This window comes from Gekko japonicus, unplaced genomic scaffold, assembly GCF_001447785.1.
Source record: "Gekko japonicus isolate JY-2015 unplaced genomic scaffold, Gekko_japonicus_V1.1 scaffold1167, whole genome shotgun sequence".
Taxonomy (NCBI): Eukaryota; Metazoa; Chordata; class Lepidosauria; order Squamata; family Gekkonidae; genus Gekko; species Gekko japonicus.
Genome location: NW_015165272.1, coordinates 378,407 through 397,225, shown reverse-complemented (window position 1 = coordinate 397,225; position 18,819 = coordinate 378,407).

Here is an 18,819-nt window from a genome sequence, read left to right as displayed (position 1 = left end):
ATTAGGGCTCTCTTAATTGCTTCCAACTAGGCAAGAACACTGACCTATGGAGAACACTAAGACCCGCACTGGAGGATTGCAGCCAACACACACAGAACAGGACCTAAGTGAGGCCATTCCCATACAGGCTTTGAGGGGGAAAACAGAATTTAGCTTTTAAGGGCTCCTTTAAAAGGCATACATATATAAAAACATTACATGGGGTGAACTGGGAAGACAAAATGGTGGGGGAGGGTTACACCCCCTTCATGACCAGGACCCCAAAGGCGGCCTCTGATGAGAAGTGCAGCAGAGCCGTCAAAGGCAGGGCAAAGAGTCTCCCATCTTGTGCAGGGCAGAAATTGGCAAAAGCAAGGAGAGTCCTGTCTTGCCAGGGCTGGCCTGGGTGGGGTGAAGTGAGTCTGGCACAGGGTCAGCCCAGCTGAGGGGGCTCTCTCCTGGTGTGGGACTGGCCCAGGCAGTTCTCCTCTCCCATGGTGCTGGCCAGGGAGAGGCAGCCCCAAGGCCATCAGCCCACCACTAGGACGTTGCCTGGTGGCCTTAATGGACAGTCTGGCACTGGATCCATGGACTGAATACAGTGGAACTTATTACTGAGTAAACGTGCATAAGATTGCATTGGAGGTACTTCCCACTACTACAGAATGGGAGTGCAAATCGGGAGCAAATCTAAGCTGGTCTATGTGGAAGTAAGACCTCTAGTTAGGACAACAGGAGACTGTGTGCCTCAACCAGTTTGATTTGCCATTATCCTTTAGCATTCAGATAGAGACACACACACATTGGAATTCAACAAAGTTTGAGTCCAGTGGCACCTTTAAGACCAACAGGGTTTAATTCTGGGTATAAGCTTTCGTGTGCATGCCCACTTCAACAACAACTGTTATTATTGTTGCTTCTGTCAGTCTGTCAAAGCTTCTGTTCCAGCAACATGAATGCAGCCGCTGGACAACTGCACTGCCACACTCAGGAGAAGGACAGAGACTGCATGAATCAGAAGTCAGTGTTTTCATGACATGTCTGCTTTAAGTGTGGTGGAGCACCTCCTTCTCCACCCTGCAAACACTCTCTGGTGGTTCACATACACACAAAGTTGCTTTAGAGAGTGTGGCCGTCTCGTCGATCTTGTGTGCACTGACTGGCTCTTGGCTAGGGTTGCCAACAACCTAGAGAGAGAAAAATGTATTGCCCCTTTAATAGAGACCTAATATGCGAAACTGAGCAGATGAAACTTTTCATGGCATGAGGTAAATAATGTCACCTGGTAATTATCACCCTATTAAGCCTTGGTTAAAGGGGCTTCAGGTTGTTGGCAGAGGAAGGTCTTTCCTACTATCTGGAGTCCCTTTCACTAGGGACTGTTTGGGCTGTGTCAACAGAAGTGTAGTGTCCAGATCACGCAAAGTGATGGTATTGCTTTACACTGCTCTGGTTAGACTTCACCTAGGGTATTGTGTTCAGTTTTGGGCACCACAACTTACGATGGATATAGACAAGCTGGAACATGTCCAGAGGAGGGCAACAAAGATAGTGAGGGGTCTGGAGATCAAGTCCTATGAGGAAGGGTTGAAGGAGCTGGGTATATTTAGCCTGGAGAGAAGACAACTCAGAGGTGATATGATAACCAATTTGCCCTATTTGGGCAAAGTATTGGAGAGAGCGGTGGCAATTCAGTTGCAGAGCTTCATGGATGACACTTCCATGCTGGACCCGTTCCAGTCTGGCTTCCGGCCGTGTCATGGGATGGAGACGGCACTGGTCGCTCTCACAGATGACCTCCAAAGGCATCTGGATTGAGGTGGCATGGCGGTACTGGTGTTGAAACTGTTGGTGGTGTTTGACACTGTCGACCACCAGTTACTGATCCACCACCTCGCCGACACTGGAATCCAAGGGCTTGCCTTGCAATGGCTTGTCTCTTTTCTCCAGAGTCAGGGATGGAGGGTGGCACTAGAGGTGCAGACGTCCCAGAGACACCCGCTGGTGTGCAGGGTGTTGCAATGGGGCAGTGGTATCCCCGATGTTGTTTAACATCTACATGCGCCCCCTCACCCAGATTGCCCGGAGGCATAGGCTAGGGTGCCATCAATATGCAGATGACACCTAGCTATATCTGTTGTTGGGCGGTCAGTCCAACTCTACCCCAGATGACCTGGAGTGGGTGCTTTGTGACATGGTGGGCTGACTTAGACTGAATCGACTGAAACTGAATCCAACGAAGACGGAGGTCCTGTGCTTGAGTCAAAGTAGGTCGGGGGTGGGGACCCCATTACCGACCTTTGGTGGGGCGCCATTGGTGCCAGCGCCGAGGATTAGGAATCTGGGAGTACTCTTTAACAATGGATGCCCAGGTAGCAGCCACTGCTAAGGCGGCCTTTCACCACCTATGTCTGATTAGGCAGCTGGTTCCCTTCCTTGAACGCAATGACCTAGCAACAACGATCCACGCAATGGTCACCTCAAGATTAGACTACTGCAACGCTCTCTACATGGGGCTGCCCTTGTCCCAGATCCGGAGGCTGCAGCTAGTGCAGAATGCCGCAGCCAGGCTGCTGATGGGTCTCTCTATACAGGACCATATCCAGCCTGTGCTGAGGACACTTCACTGGCTGCCTATAGCGTACCGGATCCAGTTCAAGGTGCTGGTTCTAACCTTTAAAGCCCTATATGGTCAGGGGCCTGCCTGCTTGAGGGACCGCCTCTCCCCATATGTGCCCCAGAGAGCACTGAGGTCAGGGTTGCAACATCGTTTGACCCTCCCTGGTCCGAAAGAAGCCAGGCTGAATATCACCACAATCAGGGCTTTCTCAGTGGCAGCCCCATACTGGTAGAATGAGCTCCCGGAGAAGAGAACCAACGGGTTGAAATTAAATCAGAAGAGTTTTCAGCTAAATATGAGGAAGAACTTCCTGACAGTGCGGTTCCTCGGTGGAACAGGCTTCCTCAGGAGGTGATGGGCTCTCCTTTGAAGGTTTTCAAACAGACACTAATGGCCATCTGACAGCAATGCTGATTCTTTGAACTTAGACAGATTATGAGAGGGAGGGAGAGCAGGAAGGGTTGCGTCAGTGCTTAGTTCTTGTGGCCCTTTCTTACATGCCCAGGGAAATGCTGATCGCCACTTTGGGGTCAGGAAGCAATTTTTCTGAAGGCCTGTTTGGCTGGGGATCCTGGAGGTTTTTTGTGGACGAAGATATTGGATTTATACCCTGCCCTTCACTACCTGAAGGAGTCTCACAGTGGTTTATAATCTACGTTCCCCTCCCACAACAGACACCCTGTGAGGTAGGTCGGGCTGACAGAACTCTTTTGAGAACAGCTCTGAAAGAACTTGTGACTGACCCAAGGTCACATCAACACCAGCATGTGGAGAAGTGGGGAATCAAACCCGGTTCTCCTAGATTAGAGTCCACACTCCCAACTACTACACCAAACTGGCTCTCATGGATCAGTTGGGGGGAGGAGATATTTGTGAATTCCCTGCATTGTGCAGAGGGTTGGATTAGATGACCCTGGAGGTCCCTTCCAACTCTATGATTCGATGATTCTAGGTACGGCAGGACTGGAACCTGGACCGCATGTGTGCCAAATGTGTGCTCTACACCACTGAGGCAGAACACCTGCATTGGGCCACTGGGTTCTTTAACAGCTGCCCTTATGCCTAGAGCTAAGCATTTATCTGCCAGCAAACCCATTCTGCCCCATCAACTCAGATTAGAACCATGATGCATGGAGAGAAGATAGGGTCACTAACCTTCAGGGGGGGCCTGGAATCTCATGCAACTACAACTGACTTCCAGGCAATGGATTCAGTTCCCCTGGAGAAAATGGCTGTTTTGGAGGATGGACTCTGTGGCGTTGTACCCCACAGGGGATACCCCACGGAGGTCTCTCCCCAAACTCTACCCTCCCCAGGCTCTACCCCCACATCTTCAGGAGTGGGGGTTAAGCCTTCTTCCCACACTGTTTTTCTGAACTGAAAAATCTCTGAAGAGTCTGTGATTTGGCTATGTGTTTTGCTGGAGTTTTGTTGTTGTTAAAAACTTAAATCTTCAATAAAATGGTTAATTAAGAAGACTTTTTGAATAGTTTCTTGGTCTTCTGAACACATATGTATGTGATCAGCCTTCCTTCCTCATAAACTACTAATTTCCCCTCGTTAATGATGTTAAAATGTAATTGCAAACAAATCCTCCAGAATGACTATTTCAATCAAACTTGACAGGGGAAAAATTGCAGCTAAGAAATTATTATGCAGTCAGCTCATTTGCAGATGTGAACTTCAATTCAGGAAAAAAAAATATAATGGAATTTAAGAACAAACCTCATTTCTGTTTCAAGAATCTGTGAATGGGAAGGCATTTGGGAAGTATATGGAGGGAAACACCCAAGGCGTGAACATGACACATGATGTTTCAGGCTATGAGACTCAGTAATGCGGATTGTTCTTTTTACATGTAGTTAGATCTGTCTAAAGGTCTTGATTATGTATGTGCCTGTGACGATCCCTTTACTAGGGAGGTCTGGTTTTACTTTAAAGTGTCCCTTTTAGTTTATTTTTCTTTGGGTATCCGGCTGCCACCAGGAATTTTAAGGCTTTCCAACCTCTTACTATAATATATATTTCTATCACTAGGTAGGTGTACCATGGGTCTAGGCATTCATGAAGGTCTATGTGGTCTGAGGAAGGATTATTTGCTGAGCTGGTATACTTGAAGGAAATAGGATTTATTTAAAGAAAGCATCAACACGAGGGCAAACAATGTAAACAGAACTGGGAATGATTTGAACCATGGCTTGGTGTCTCTCACAAGCCTCTCTCCACTGACAGGGATATTTCATAGGCAACTTTGTAACACTTTTCACTGTACTTTTTCCTAGACTCTCAGCTTGTAATTTTCTCCTATAACACAGACTTAAATGTCACTCTTTTCACACACAGGGCTGAGTCTCCTTCAACTCAGAGACAGAACTTAACTGACTTCTGCTTCTCTCACAGAAATCTCAGGACCAACCCCTATCAACTGCTTTTACACAGCACTCTCTGCTGACTAACTAACTGACTGTTTAACTGTGGGGTTTTTTACTGTTAAACCTTAACTGTCATTTCTCCAACAGTCACTCCTGATAGACATTCAAATCATCCACACAGCATCCATTCCAAAACCCTTCCCCCTCTCTGTCACTCACCAATCATATCACTTGCCTGTTTCCAGCACTCTAGAATATCACAGCCATGCAAACTAAATTTTTAAAGACACACACACACATAAACATGAAATCGTTACAGTGCCTATGCAAAGTCATGCAGACACTAAAACAAACAAACAAAAAACCCTTCCAATATACGTTGGAGACTGCAGTCAAGATTACTAAGAGGCAAACTAGATGTGTGCCACAAGTCAGATCTGGGTTCCATGTAAGGATTCCAGGGGATCTCCCAGAATTACAGCTCATCTCCAGATTACAAAGTTAATTTTCCCCGGAGAAAATGTATGCTTTGGAGGGTGGACTCTGTGGCATTGTACCCCAAAGGGGTCTCTGTCCTCCCCAGGCTCCACCACCAAATCTCCCGGAGTTTCCCAACCTGGAGCTGGCAACCCTATCCCAGTAGCCCTTGGGGGGGGGGCTGGCAACCCTAGTTCCATTTGATGCAGTCATCGCATGTGGAACCCCACAGTGGGGCAACTATGCCGCCCTTGGCCATTTCACCATGGGAAAACAGTGTGGGAGAGAAGCTGAAGCCCCTCCTTCTCCACCTCCCCTATGCTGTGCTTCTGAGCCTAATCAGGGCTTGACGCACTTGGGTCTCCATGGTTATATTTGTCTGTGAAAATGAAAAAGTTGGTTCAGGGGAACCCAAACCCAACATACGGCACATATAACATCTAGTTTGGCCCTTAGTCTGAGATATACAAAATAGCTTGTTTCTTCAGCTGGCAGGGTTGGTGTAGACCAATGTATCTCCTCATCTCTGCATTGGCACTGATTATAGCTTTTTGGATGATACATCTAATATAGATCCAGAATGATATATCTAATTCCAAATTTTGCCCCAGGATACAGATCCAAATATGTACACAATGGGGCTGTGTATGGGAGGCAGCATGGTATAGTGAGTCTCAGCTTAGGATCTGTGAGACACAGGTTCGAATCCCCACTCTGCCCCACAGGGCCAGCTGCCAGGGCAACATGGCTTCTGGAGGGGTCCACTGCTGCTGACTCCCTCTCCATGCATCTCCTCCGACGCCTGCCCTCACACCCTTCCACTGCCGGCTTGCGACTGATTTGTCACTTGTGCTCCCTGTGGCATACACTGCCGAGAGCGGCTGGAGCGGGGCATGGGTGGTGCTCAAAGCATGAGCATTCCTCTGGCCATTGCACTGGCCATGGCAGTGGCACTCCTACCTGCACCCACCACACACACCCCTCCATCCGGAAAAGGGTGTACAGGCAGTGTGGGCAACTGTGACTACAGGTGGTGAGAGAGCTTGCGAGTGGGCAGAGGAAGGATGAACAAACTGGGGGGAGGCACACAGGTGGGCAAGCAAGAAAGGGTGCTTAGTAGTGGCCATAGGGGGGCCCTGAGTACTCTCTGCCCAGCCTCCCCCCCAAAAAAAAACCCCTGCTGCCACTTAAGCTTGTTGGGTGATCTTGGGCCACTCACATCCCTTCAGCCTATCCTGCTTTAGAGGGTTGTTGTGTGGATAAAGCACAGGAATAATGTAAGCCACTTTGGGTCCCCATTGAGAGAGAGAACCAGTCTGGTGTAGTGGTTAGGAGCATGGACTCTAATCTGGGAGAACCAGGTTTGATTCCCCACTTCTCCACATGCAGCTGCTGGTGTGACCTGGGGTCAGTTACAAGTTCTTTCAGAGCTGTTCTCTCATGAGCAGTTCTTGAGAGAGCTTTCTCAGCCCTACTTACCTCACAGGGTGTCTGTTGTGGGGAGAGGAAGGGAAGGAGATTGTAAGCCACTCTGACACTCCTGTAGGTAGTGAAGTGCAGGGTATAAATCCAATCGCTTCTTCATTGGGGAGAAAGGTGGGGTATAAATGCAGTAAATAAATACATACAGAGGGACAGGGGAGATCCCTCTTGTTGTTCAGTCGCACAGTCGAGTCCGACTCTTCACGACCCCATGGACCAGATCCCGCCAGGCAATGTTCCCTCTAAGCTGGGGAGTCCTGTGAGCAAAAATTCTTCTTTGTGAGCTACTGGCATTAAAGTTGTGAGCAAGCAATTTGGCTACTGCATAAATTAGTTTGCTCTGGAGCCATCCTTCCTGAGCGAAGACAAAAATGTGTGAGCTGGAGTCTAAAAAACTGTGAGCTAGCTCACACTAACTCAGCTTAGAGGGAACACTGCCGCCAGGCCTTCCTGTCTTCCGCCGTCCTCTGAAGTTGGCTCAACTTCATGTTCGTTGCATCTATGACACTGTCTAACCATCTCATCCTTTGTCGTCCCCGTCTTCTTTGACCTTCAATCTTTCCCAGCATCAGGGTCTTCTCCAGTGAGTGCTCGCTTCTCATTTGGTGGCCAAAGTATTTGAGCTTCAGTTTCATTATCTGGCCTTCCAGGGAACAGTCAGGGTTGATCTTCTTGCAGTCCAAGGGACTCTCAAGAGTCTTCTCCAGCAACATAGTTCAAAAGAATCTATTCTTCGGCGCTCGGCCTTCCTTATAGTCCAACTCTCGCAGTCATCCCTCAAGCTTACATAAAAACCTGAAAAAGCCCCCCCCTTTTTTAAAGATGCAGACCTTTTAAAAAATCTGAATGGTAAAAAGTGCCATCTGTGCCTGCTCAGACAGTACTGAGAGGGGAAAGTAGGGCATATTTTTGGTTGTCAGAGCCATCTAAAATTGCACCTAACAATGAGATCAGGTCAATGGGGGAAGAAGAAAGCATGGGGTCTGAAAAGGAAGAGAAAGCCGACAAGAGGAGAAGTAAGTGTGTGGGATGGACACCAGGAGAGAGGAAAGTTTGAGCAGATGGGCGGTTAGGAGAGGAAAACAGGGGAGGGTGGGTGAGGGTGGGTAGAAAGCATGGGGGAGCAAAGGGACAAGAAGTAGGGGCTTGTGGGAGAGGGCATGAGTTTGCCTCCCCAGAGAGTCTACATTTGGCAAAGAATGCAGCTGCTCTCTAGCCCCAAGGATGACGGCAAAGGTGGGAACAGTCCCACTTCTGCAGTTACCCTCCGGAATGAGAGAGCAGTGGACAGATGCTGGGACCTGCTCCAGCAGTGTGCTCCCACAGCACTGGCTATGGATGGTAAGATAGAAACAGGTGGCTTTTAGCTGGCTTGCAGATGACTGCCAAGGTGAAGCTCTTGTCACCTCTGCAGCCATCCTTGGGAAACCTAAAAAAGAATTTGTTTGCTTGTTTGCTTGCTTATTTGTTTGTGGCCTTGTTTCTTTGCTTGCTTGCTTGCTTACTTGTTTAGAGGATTTAAATTAAATTAAAAACAAGTCTTCAGAAACAATTCATAAAAATAAACCAAATCCACTGAAAATAAGACACTGTATTAAAACATCATACAAATCAACATTAGGTAGCCTAAATGATAGGTTAAAGAGTCCTCAGGCCAAAAGCAGACCATCAAGCAGCTTTTTAAAAAGATAAAACAAATTACATAGAAGCTTGAGTAAAAAATGAAATTTTTGGTCTGGCACATACAAGAAAGTAAGATAGGCACCCTGCAAGCCTCAAGGGGGAAGGGCCTTCCAAGGGTGAGGTGGGTCCCACTTTGTTTTACAACTTGCTATCACTATCATTATCAGTAGGAATAATACTGTGTGTCACATATCTAATCCCCCCCCTTCCCCCTTCTTTTTCAGCAAAAGCAGTTATATGTGTGACACAGTACAGCAAAGGGAGTGGGGAAATCTGGAACTCCAACCACACCCTTCCAAATTGCCCTCTCCAAGATTCTCTAACCTTGAGCAGGCTGATTTCCCTTTTCCCTGTTTCTCCATTAAGGGATGCTTCGAAGCATGGACTGTATGCCAATGTACCCCACTGTCCTCCCCAGGCTCCATCCCCAAATCTCCAGGAGTTTCCCAGCCTGGATCTGGCAACCGTACCCCCCATCCTCCGCTGGTGGTGCAGGGGGACCTGGCAACCCAAGCTACTGCAGCTTTTCATGGTGTGGAGGTACATAGCATCACTTGGTAAATAACATTCAAATTTAGCTTTGCTCAAGGGACAAGACGTTTTTTTGCCTCTTGTCACGCTCGGGCTGGAGGGAGGGGTCGAGTCGGCCATAGATAGGATCCAGGATGTTTAGCTGAACAGCGGCAGGTTAGGTTTGCCTCCTCCAACAGTCGTGTCCCTGACGTCCCGCCCAATCTGCCCCGTGCCCTTGCCCCCCTCCTTTCTTGGGGCTTTCGCCCCTCTGCGGGCATAGGGCCAGTATTCCAGGACCTCCCGGGAATGGTCTAGGGCTGGGCTCCATCTTCTGGCGAGTGCTGACTGGGTGGTTTCCTGCATAGTAGGGAGGGGGTTGGCATCGCCCTCCTGACACCTCTCCGGGAAGTTGAAAAACCTAGGAAAACAGTGCAAGCAAAAGGCTTAATTGCTTTCTCCATGCGTGCCGTGGTCTTGATTCTAACTGAGCCAGGGAGTCCAGTTCCAAGCAGTTCACATCTGATCAAAAGTCCTCATGGTAGCCACTGGGAAGACATGAGGCACTTGTAGTGTGTGAATCTGCTCTTGACTCCTAACTGTTCTCAGTGTTCAGTGCTCATGGAGTATATTTTGTCCTCACCAAGCCAGATCTGGGGAGAGGGGGCTTTTTCTTTTGTTAATTTACAAAATCATATATTTACATATAGAAGGTCGCTAATATATAAAAAGGAACTGCGGTGGCTCACGTGGTTAAGACGCTGAACTGCAGGCTGTGAAAGGTCAGTAGTTCAGCAGTTCAAGACCCGGGTGCCGCATGACGGAGTGAGCTCCAGTCTCTAGTTCCAGCTCCTGCCAACCTAGCAGTTCGAAAGCAAGAAATTGCAAGTAGAGAAATAGGTACCACTTCGGTGGGAAGGTAACAGCATTCCATGCACCTTGGTGTTTAGTCATGCCGGCCACATGACCACGGAAACGTCTTCGGACAGCGCTGGCTCTTCGGCTTTGAAACGGAGATGAGCACCGCAACCCTAGAGTCAGATTCGACTGGCTTTCGAGCAAGGGAACCTTTACCTTTACCTAATATATAGAAACCCCTATCTTATCTGTGCCTTCCATGATTTTCAGGAGGGCCACTCTCTTTACTAGTAATAGATACAACCGGGTCCAGGATAAGTTGTGAAGGGGACAATATAGAAATTCTCACCCACAAAAACTTCCTCCATCAGGATTCTTTAAGCTACCAGGGCCATGAACAGGCTGAGGCTGCTTTTTCCTGTTCCATTTCCCTTTTTTAAAAATTTTTCTCTTTATTCATTTTTCATAACAAAGCAAACAAGAACATGCAAAGAATCCAATAATAAACACTCGACATTCCTACAAAAGAGTTACAGTATCATTCAGGTATTTTTGAACTTAAAGCCCCAGAGATAATAACAACAAATAACGAAAGCATCCTTTAAATTTCAACTCTTAGTATGTTACATCAGAACCCATTTTTGGTAACAGGTATTTATTGGCAATATGCCCCGTGAAGTAAGAAATGAAAATATCAGGAACCAGGTTGATTCAAATTTGAGGTTAGGGGACCGTAAAATTTGAGCTCTATGTAGTTTATCTGCAATCTTAGCCATCACAAATTGATCCCATATTTTTTCATGCCAGGCTGCTATCGTTGGAGGATGAGGAGACCTCCAACATGACGCTAATGTCAAACGCGCTGCAGCCAGAAGCATCGAGATAATTTCCCTGTTCCTAGCATCCATATCATTATCCCAGTAGTTCAGCAGAAACACTTCAGGCTTAAGACTAAGATCTATCGAAGTTATGTCAGCGATCTCCTTCCGAACGTCCTCCCAAAAATTACTCATCCGTGGACATGCCCACCAGCAGTGAATAAAGGTACCAACCTCCCCGCAACCTTTCCAACAGCGTGGATCACTGTTCATGTTTATCTTCTGTAATTTACACGGTGTCATGTACCACCTCGAGAACAATTTAAAAAATTGAAGCCGAATGTTAAAGACATTTCCCTTTTTCACGTAACACTCAGCTGTTCTCAGCATTCCACCACCACCACCCCCGAGCATTTTCAGTTGTCTTCAGGGCATTTTAAAAAGTTCTTTCTTTCTTTCTTTCTTTCTTTCTTTCTTTCTTTCTTTCTTTCTTTCTTTCTTTCTTGTTAATTTACAACATTTTATTTTTTCTGAACACTCAGGGGATTCCCTGAACAGGTAGAGATTGCCTAGTGCCCTCAGTGTGCATGTTTTCTGTCCACACAATGGCTATTTTTACCCTCCAGTTCCTTAGGTAACTTATTGGATATTTATAGGTCACTAAATTAAGGTTGCCTTGACCTGGCTAGCCCAATGTCATCAGATCTTGGCTGCTAAGCAGGGTCAGTCCTGTTTAGTACTTGGATGGGAGACCACTAAGGAAGTCCAAGGTTGCTATGCACCGTAATCCAGGGTTCTTTTTTTTTGCTGGTTTAAAATATTTCATCTTAAAAATACAATGTGTTGCAAACAACAACAGCAAACCCCCCCCCCCCCCAAACTTAAGGCTGCTCACCAACAAACTAATGCATACAGGATTAGGATCTTTCTGCAGTTCCAGGGAAGGAGAGAATAATTTGTTTCATGCTTAATGTAATGTATTGAAATGATTACATGAAGCACCTCATAGGACTCCCATGTTAAGCTTCGAGCCAGACCAGGGCTCCTCTGAGCGAACTTCCTATTGGTCGCTTCGTAACAGCGACCAATCAGAACGATACCATTCCCTAGGAGGGAAAGACTCCCATTGGTCTTTATTCTAGCAATCTCATTGGTTGTTATTTGTAAATAGGCGTGGCTACATTAGCCCGGTTATGTTTAAAAGGAGCATAGGCTCCCACTGTTTCCTGTTCTGGTTTCTTACTGAGTTAGTGCTTGTTCGTTACTTCTAAATAAAGCTGAATCACTTGCTGAATCACTCTACGAGTCCTTTGTTAGCGCGATCTAACAATTGGCGACGAGGATGGGATGTTAGAGCAGGTAGGCAGCCCTGCGGACATCCACACTTCGGACTCGGAAGAAAGCGGGCAGAGCACAGCAGCCGATCCGGCGGAGGCGCCACCAGCTCCGGTGCCCAAGTCTCCCCCGATGGCTGGAAGCCAGAAGTTCGAGTGCTTCGAACCCTCCTCAGAAGACTGGGACTCCTACCTGTCCAGGTTCGAGTTCCATCTGGAGACCCACGACATCACCGATGAGGCGAAGAAACGAGCATGCCTCCTGAGTTCCTGCGGGAAGGGGACCTTCGACATAGCCAGGTCGTTGGTGGCCCCAACTGATATAAAGACTGTCACCTACGCTGACATCACGGAGAAGCTTAAGGCTCACTATTCTCCACAACCGTCGGAGATCGCCTGCCGGCACGCTTTTTACAAGCGGAACCAGGCCGGAGGCGAGACCATCGCAGATTTCGTGGCGGCCCTTCGCAAAGCCGCACGGCCATGTAATTTCCACAACGTGGAGGAAGCCCTCAGAGACCGTCTCGTCTGCGGTCTCAAAGATGAAAGGCTGCAACAGAGGCTGTTCGCCCGCACCACCCTGACCTGGGCAGTGGCCTACGAAGAGGCCGTGGCCGCGGAAGCAGCGGAGAAGTCCACGAAGGAGGTCCGCCAGCGGGTGGCAGAGCCCAGTATACACGCTCAACGAGACAGCGAGGGCGAAGACGCGGATGATGACGTCAACGCGGTTCGAGGCAAGCGGACCCCAGCGAAGACTACCAACGTCAAGCCTTGCTCCGGTTGTGGCGGGAAGCACCAGCGCGGCTCCTGTTGGGCTCGTGATGTCGACTGCAGAGCGTGTGGGCGGCGTGGTCATCTGGCCAGAGTCTGCAGATCAGCGAAGAAGGATCCCTCAACTAACAACCGGTCAGCGCAGAGGGGCACTCCAGTCAGCACCCAAGGCAAGACCCGTTCCTCAGCATCGGAAGCAAGCTGCCAGTTGACGGCGACCTTGTCGAGCGCATCGGCCGTAAATCGCACCAGCAGCCAGGGCAAGATCACCGTGACTCCACTCCTCGACGGCCGACCCTGTACAATGGAGGTGGACTCAGGATCGTCCGTGACGGTGATTTCTGCCGCGTCCTGGCGCCAGTTGTTCCCGAACCGAAGCCGGCGGCGGCTCCAGCCTGCGGGAACCAGAGTGTCCGACTTCCAGGGCAACCGAATTCCCTTGGCCGGACGGGACTCTGTTACTGTTGAGTATAAGGGGAAATGTGTTAAACTGTCATTCCTGATTGCAGAGGGAGACCGGGTTAACCTGCTAGGGTTAGATTGGTTTGAGCCATTGGGCATCGGTATTTCTGGGATTAACAGGATGTCTGAAAATAAATGGGGCATGCTGTACGACCTGTTCCCTGATGTATTTGCCGAAGGGTTGGGAAGGTACAAGGGCCCCCCGGTTGCGTTTGACTTAGATCCGTCAGTCAAACCTATTAGGTTGAAGTATCGGAAAGTACCTGTGTCTCTCAAACATAAGGTGGAAAAAGAGATTGACAAACTAGTTGAGCAAGGGGTTTTAGAGCCAGTACCATACAGCAAATGGGAGACCCCGATCGTAACCCCTGTCAAATCAGATGGGTCCATACGACTATGCGCCGATTACAAATGTACGATTAACAAGGCGCTGCAGCAACATTCGTACCCGGTCCCGGTAATAAGCCACATTTTGGCTTCCCTGGGGGGTGGCAAGATTTTCGCCAAATTTGACCTGGCCCAGGCATACCAGCAGTTGCCTGTCACCCCGGAGGCTGCCGAGGCCCAAACAATTGTAACCCACCAAGGGGCTTTTAAAGTGAACAGGCTGCAATTCGGGGTCAACGTAGCACCTGGGATTTTTCAGGGCCTCATGGAACGTCTACTAAGGGGGGTACCTGGCACAGTGCCCTATTTTGACGACGTGCTGATTGCGGGCGGGTCTGAACAGGAACTACTGGACCGGGTTAAAGAGGTCCTCAGGCGTTTTCAAAATGCCGGCCTCAGAGTTAAGCGCTCAAAATGCACGCTCGGGGTGGAAAGTGTGGACTTCCTGGGGTTTCGCATTGACGCAGAGGGAGTCCACCCCACGGATGAGAAGGTATCTGCAATCCAAAACGCCCCCAGGCCGGTGAGTAAGAAGGAGCTCCAATCCTTTTTAGGACTCCTGAATTTTTATCATGCGTTTTTACCGCATAAGGCATCAGTGGCGGCCCCTTTGCACGCGCTTTTGCACAAGGAGGCAAAATGGAAGTGGGGGCAGGCCGAGGAAAAGGCTTTTGTGGGAGTCAAGGAGCTGCTGACATCTAATGCCGTACTCACGCATTATGATGAACACAAGCTCCTGGTGTTAGCTGCTGACGCTTCACCGTTTGGAGTAGGCGCAGTTTTAAGCCATCTGATGCCTGATGGGAGCGAAGCGCCTATCGCTTTTTATTCTAGATCACTATCTGCGGCAGAGCGGAACTATGCCCAGATAGACAAGGAGGGTCTGGCGTTGGTAGCGGCTGTCAAAAAGTTCCATGATTTTATTTTTGGCAGACGATTTTTGCTGGTCACTGACCACAAGCCGCTACTGGGGATTTTTGCGCCCGATAAGCAATTGCCAAACATCATGTCCCCACGCATGCTTAGATGGGCGATATTTTTGCAGGCTTATGATTTTGACTTAGAGCACCGGCCTGGGAAAGCGATTGGGCATGCGGATGCCCTCAGCCGGTGCCCGGTGCCGGACATTGGCGCAGACCCTGCCCCCGCCTGTGAGGTCTTGGCAATTGAGGAGCTTCCTCGACCCCCGGTATCATCCAGGGACATTGCAGCACACACGGCCAAGGATAGCGTGCTGTCCCGAGTATTAAACTGGGTTTGGAGGGGGTGGCCGGTTGGAAGCGTTGAACCGGAGTTCGGCCCTTACAAAAGCCGTCAAAATGAACTATCCATTTCTAAGGGCTGTGTATTATGGGGGAACAGGGTGGTGGTTCCTGACAAACTCAGGACGAGAGTGTTAGAGTCGCTGCACGAGGGTCACCCCGGTATGGTACACACCAAAGCGTTGGCCAGAGGGTATGTCTGGTGGCCGGGGCTGGACAAAGAGATCGAAGAATGGGTACGAGGGTGTCCCAAATGCCAGCAAGTCAGACCCGATCCCCCACAAGCTACACCCCAAGGCTGGGAGTCATCTGGTAAACCCTGGGCCAGATTGCATATAGATTTTGCTGGCCCTCTCCAAGGGCAAATGTTCCTAATTGTGGTGGACGCTATGTCCAAATGGCTGGAGGTCGTGCATATGAAATCGACCACATCACTTGCTGTGATCCATGCGCTCCGCCGACTTTTTGCCACCCACGGGTTGCCTGACGTCATCGTCAGTGACAACGGGCCTCAATTTGTGTCTGAGGAATTTAGGCTCTTCCTCACGAGTAATGGCATACGCCAAATGACTTCGGCCCCTTTCCATCCGGCATCTAATGGCCAAGCCGAACGGATGGTCAGGACGGCCAAAGAGGCCCTGGGTAAAATGGACGAAGGGGACTGGAGCCAGAGGCTGGGCTCCTTTCTTTTGCTGCAGCACACCACCCCCTGTAGTGCTACAGGCCGTAGTCCGGCCGAATTGTTAATGGGGCGGAGACTCACGACCCGTTTGAACCGAATGCACCCAGACCTCACTGAAGAGCAATCCGAGCGTACCACGGCGCAACCGAAGGTGCGCATGTTTGAAAAAGGGGACAAGGTTTTCGCACGAAATTATGCAAACGGGCACTTGTGGCTTCCTGGGGTTATATCCGACTCTGTGGGTACTCGAATGTATGTGGTGCAGTTAGCTGACGGTCGAATATGGCGGCGCCACATAGATCAGTTAAGGAGACGTTGGGCTAGGGACAGCGCTGACTCTCCGACGGCTGAATCCCCTGATGTCGAGTGGACACCCCCAGAGCAGGCGGTGAGTACCGAAAGGCCCGGTACTGTCCCCGAGTCAGGGCAGAACCCTGTGTGCGGGGCTGAAATCCCAGTCGAGTCTGTGCCTGATCCAGGCTGTAGTGAACCCCACTCTGACCCACAACCTTGTCTGCCCGTGGAGCCTGCACCGCTCCGCAGGTCCCAGCGTTCGCGGCAAATGCCGACTTATCTGAAGGACTATGAGTGTAAATACTGTTGGAATAACTGATGTACAAAGGTTGATTGTATGTATGTAAATAATAAAACAATTGGGATGATGGCTTAACTTAGGGGGGAGGAATTGTAATGTATTGAAATGATTACATGAATCACCTCATAGGACTCCCGTGTTAAGCTTCGAGCCAGACCAGGGCTCCTCTGAGCGAACTTCCTATTGGTCGCTTCGTAACAGCGACCAATCAGAACGATACCATTCCCGAGGAGGGAAAGACTCCCATTGGTCTTTATTCTAGCAATCTCATTGGTTGTTATTTGTAAATAGGCGTGGCTACATTAGCCCGGTTATGTTTAAAAGGAGCATAGGCTCCCACTGTTTCCTGTTCTGGTTTCTTACTGAGTTAGTGCTTGTTCGTTACTTCTAAATAAAGCTGAATCACTTGCTGAATCACTCTACGAGTCCTTTGTTAGCGCGATCTAACACTTAAGGATCCTGATTTCCACATTTAAATGTCACAGGGGTTATTGGGAATCATTTGTTTGGCCAGTAAACATACTACATTCATTATCTGTGACCATAAAGTGTTGCTGTTCTGGAACTCTACACAGCCCAGCTGTTTTTTGTTGCTTGTGAAGTAAACTGGGATGAGGACACTTACAGTTCAATCCCAAGCAGAGTTACACCCTTCTAAATCCACCGAAGTCAGTGGGTTTAGGAGGGAGGAACTCTGTTTATGATCACACTGTTAGAGATCTAAAGGTTTGTTTAAAAGACCTAACTTAGGAATCACTAAGTTAGGTAGGTTAGATAAAAATGATTACTCATTCCTATAGGGTTTGTATTGTACACAATTCTTTACCATCTTTATTCTTCAGTATCCTCTCAGGCAGGTCATTGCAAGTTCTGATTTACAGAAAGGAATCTAAAGATGAAATCTAGGGACTATTCGGGGAAATTTTCACAGCCAATCACATCCAGGACTGATGAGAGGGAGGAACTTGGGGACAAACCCTAGTCTCCCTGGGGACACATGGACCTGAGCAAGTCATGTGATTAGCTTTTTAATATGATGTTTGGATTGGGTCTGTGTGGTGTGAAGGGAAACAGTCAGAAGAAATCCTTTGCTAGGTGCCCTTGGGTGCTCTCAGCAGCTCTGATCACACCTTCTAGGTCCAAGCCCAACAGTATTCTTGATTGGCCCAAATTGTTTTTCTCTATTCACTGATGGAGGATGCCAGTCATTGTCAGACAAAGGAACAACTGCAAGGCAACCAGCCAGACTTACAAAAGTCCCTCTTATCTATGGGACTGCTTCTCCCCCTCTGCTCTTCCATTACAGCTTCATTCATTTGAGCAGGGCCTTCTGCAGGTGCCAGCATGAAAATGGGCAAAATCCACAACTGCCCGAGGAGGTGCTTTCTCTATTGTGGTTCCCACCTTGTGAAACGGCCAGCCTGAGGAAGTCAGGAAGACTCCCGCTCTCCTGGTTTTCTGCAAACCATGCAAAATGGAATTATTCAAGATGGCCTTTCTGCACAGGTAATAGGGTTGCACTGTACAAAGAAGAAGAAGAAGAAGAAGAGAAGAGATTGGATTTGTTCCCCGCCCTTCACTTGGAGTCTCAGAGCGGCTTACAAACTCCTTTCCCTTCCCCTCCCCACAACAGACACCCTGTGAGGTGGGTGGGGCTGAGAGAACTCTGACACAAACTGCTCTTTTTCAAGGGCAGCTGTGCCAGAGCTTGTGACTGACCCAAGGTCACATCAGCAGGTGCAAGTGGAGGAGTGGGGAATCAAACCCGGTTCTCCCAGATTAGTATCCACGCACTTAACCACTACACCAAAATGGTTTACATACTTACTTGGATAAATGATTAGGGACTGTGGTCTAGATTGCTGTGTAGCTTACTGCAAGTAGGAGTCTATTATATAATTTTTGCACTGCTTAATGTGTCCTGTTAATGCTTATGCTGTGTTTCAGTTCTTTCAGGTTGGTTCCAGACTTCTACAATCCTAATGCATTGTTTAATGTCCCATTTTGTTGATTGTACTGACTCACTATGTGTGATCCACCTTGAGTCCCTGTGAGAAAGTTGGACAGTACATAATGTAAACAAATACATAAATTAAACAATAAGCCATGTTTCATGTGTATCATCTCAGGGCAAAAAAAATGTACTATGGACTTTATGGACTGAGTTTATCACAGGGATTCAGGAGCCTGACACCTATGTTTCCTACCCCTAGAATAGCCACAGCATATATCTGTTTAACCAGTTATTGTTGTCAGTGATTTGAACTGATGAAGTTAAAAGCATGCAGTGTAATTTCTCAAGGACTGTGTCACTTAGAATTGTGGGTGGGCAACTGCACATGTGAATCACCATTACCAACCCAGCCTCCATACAATGTAAACAGGCCATATTCTTCCTGCCATACCAGTGTGGGGTAGTGGTTAGAGTGCTGACTCTGGATCTAGAAGAACTTGGTTCAAATTCCTGCCATGACACAATGCACACTGGGTGACCTGAGACCAGTCACTCTCTCAGCCTAAGCAACCT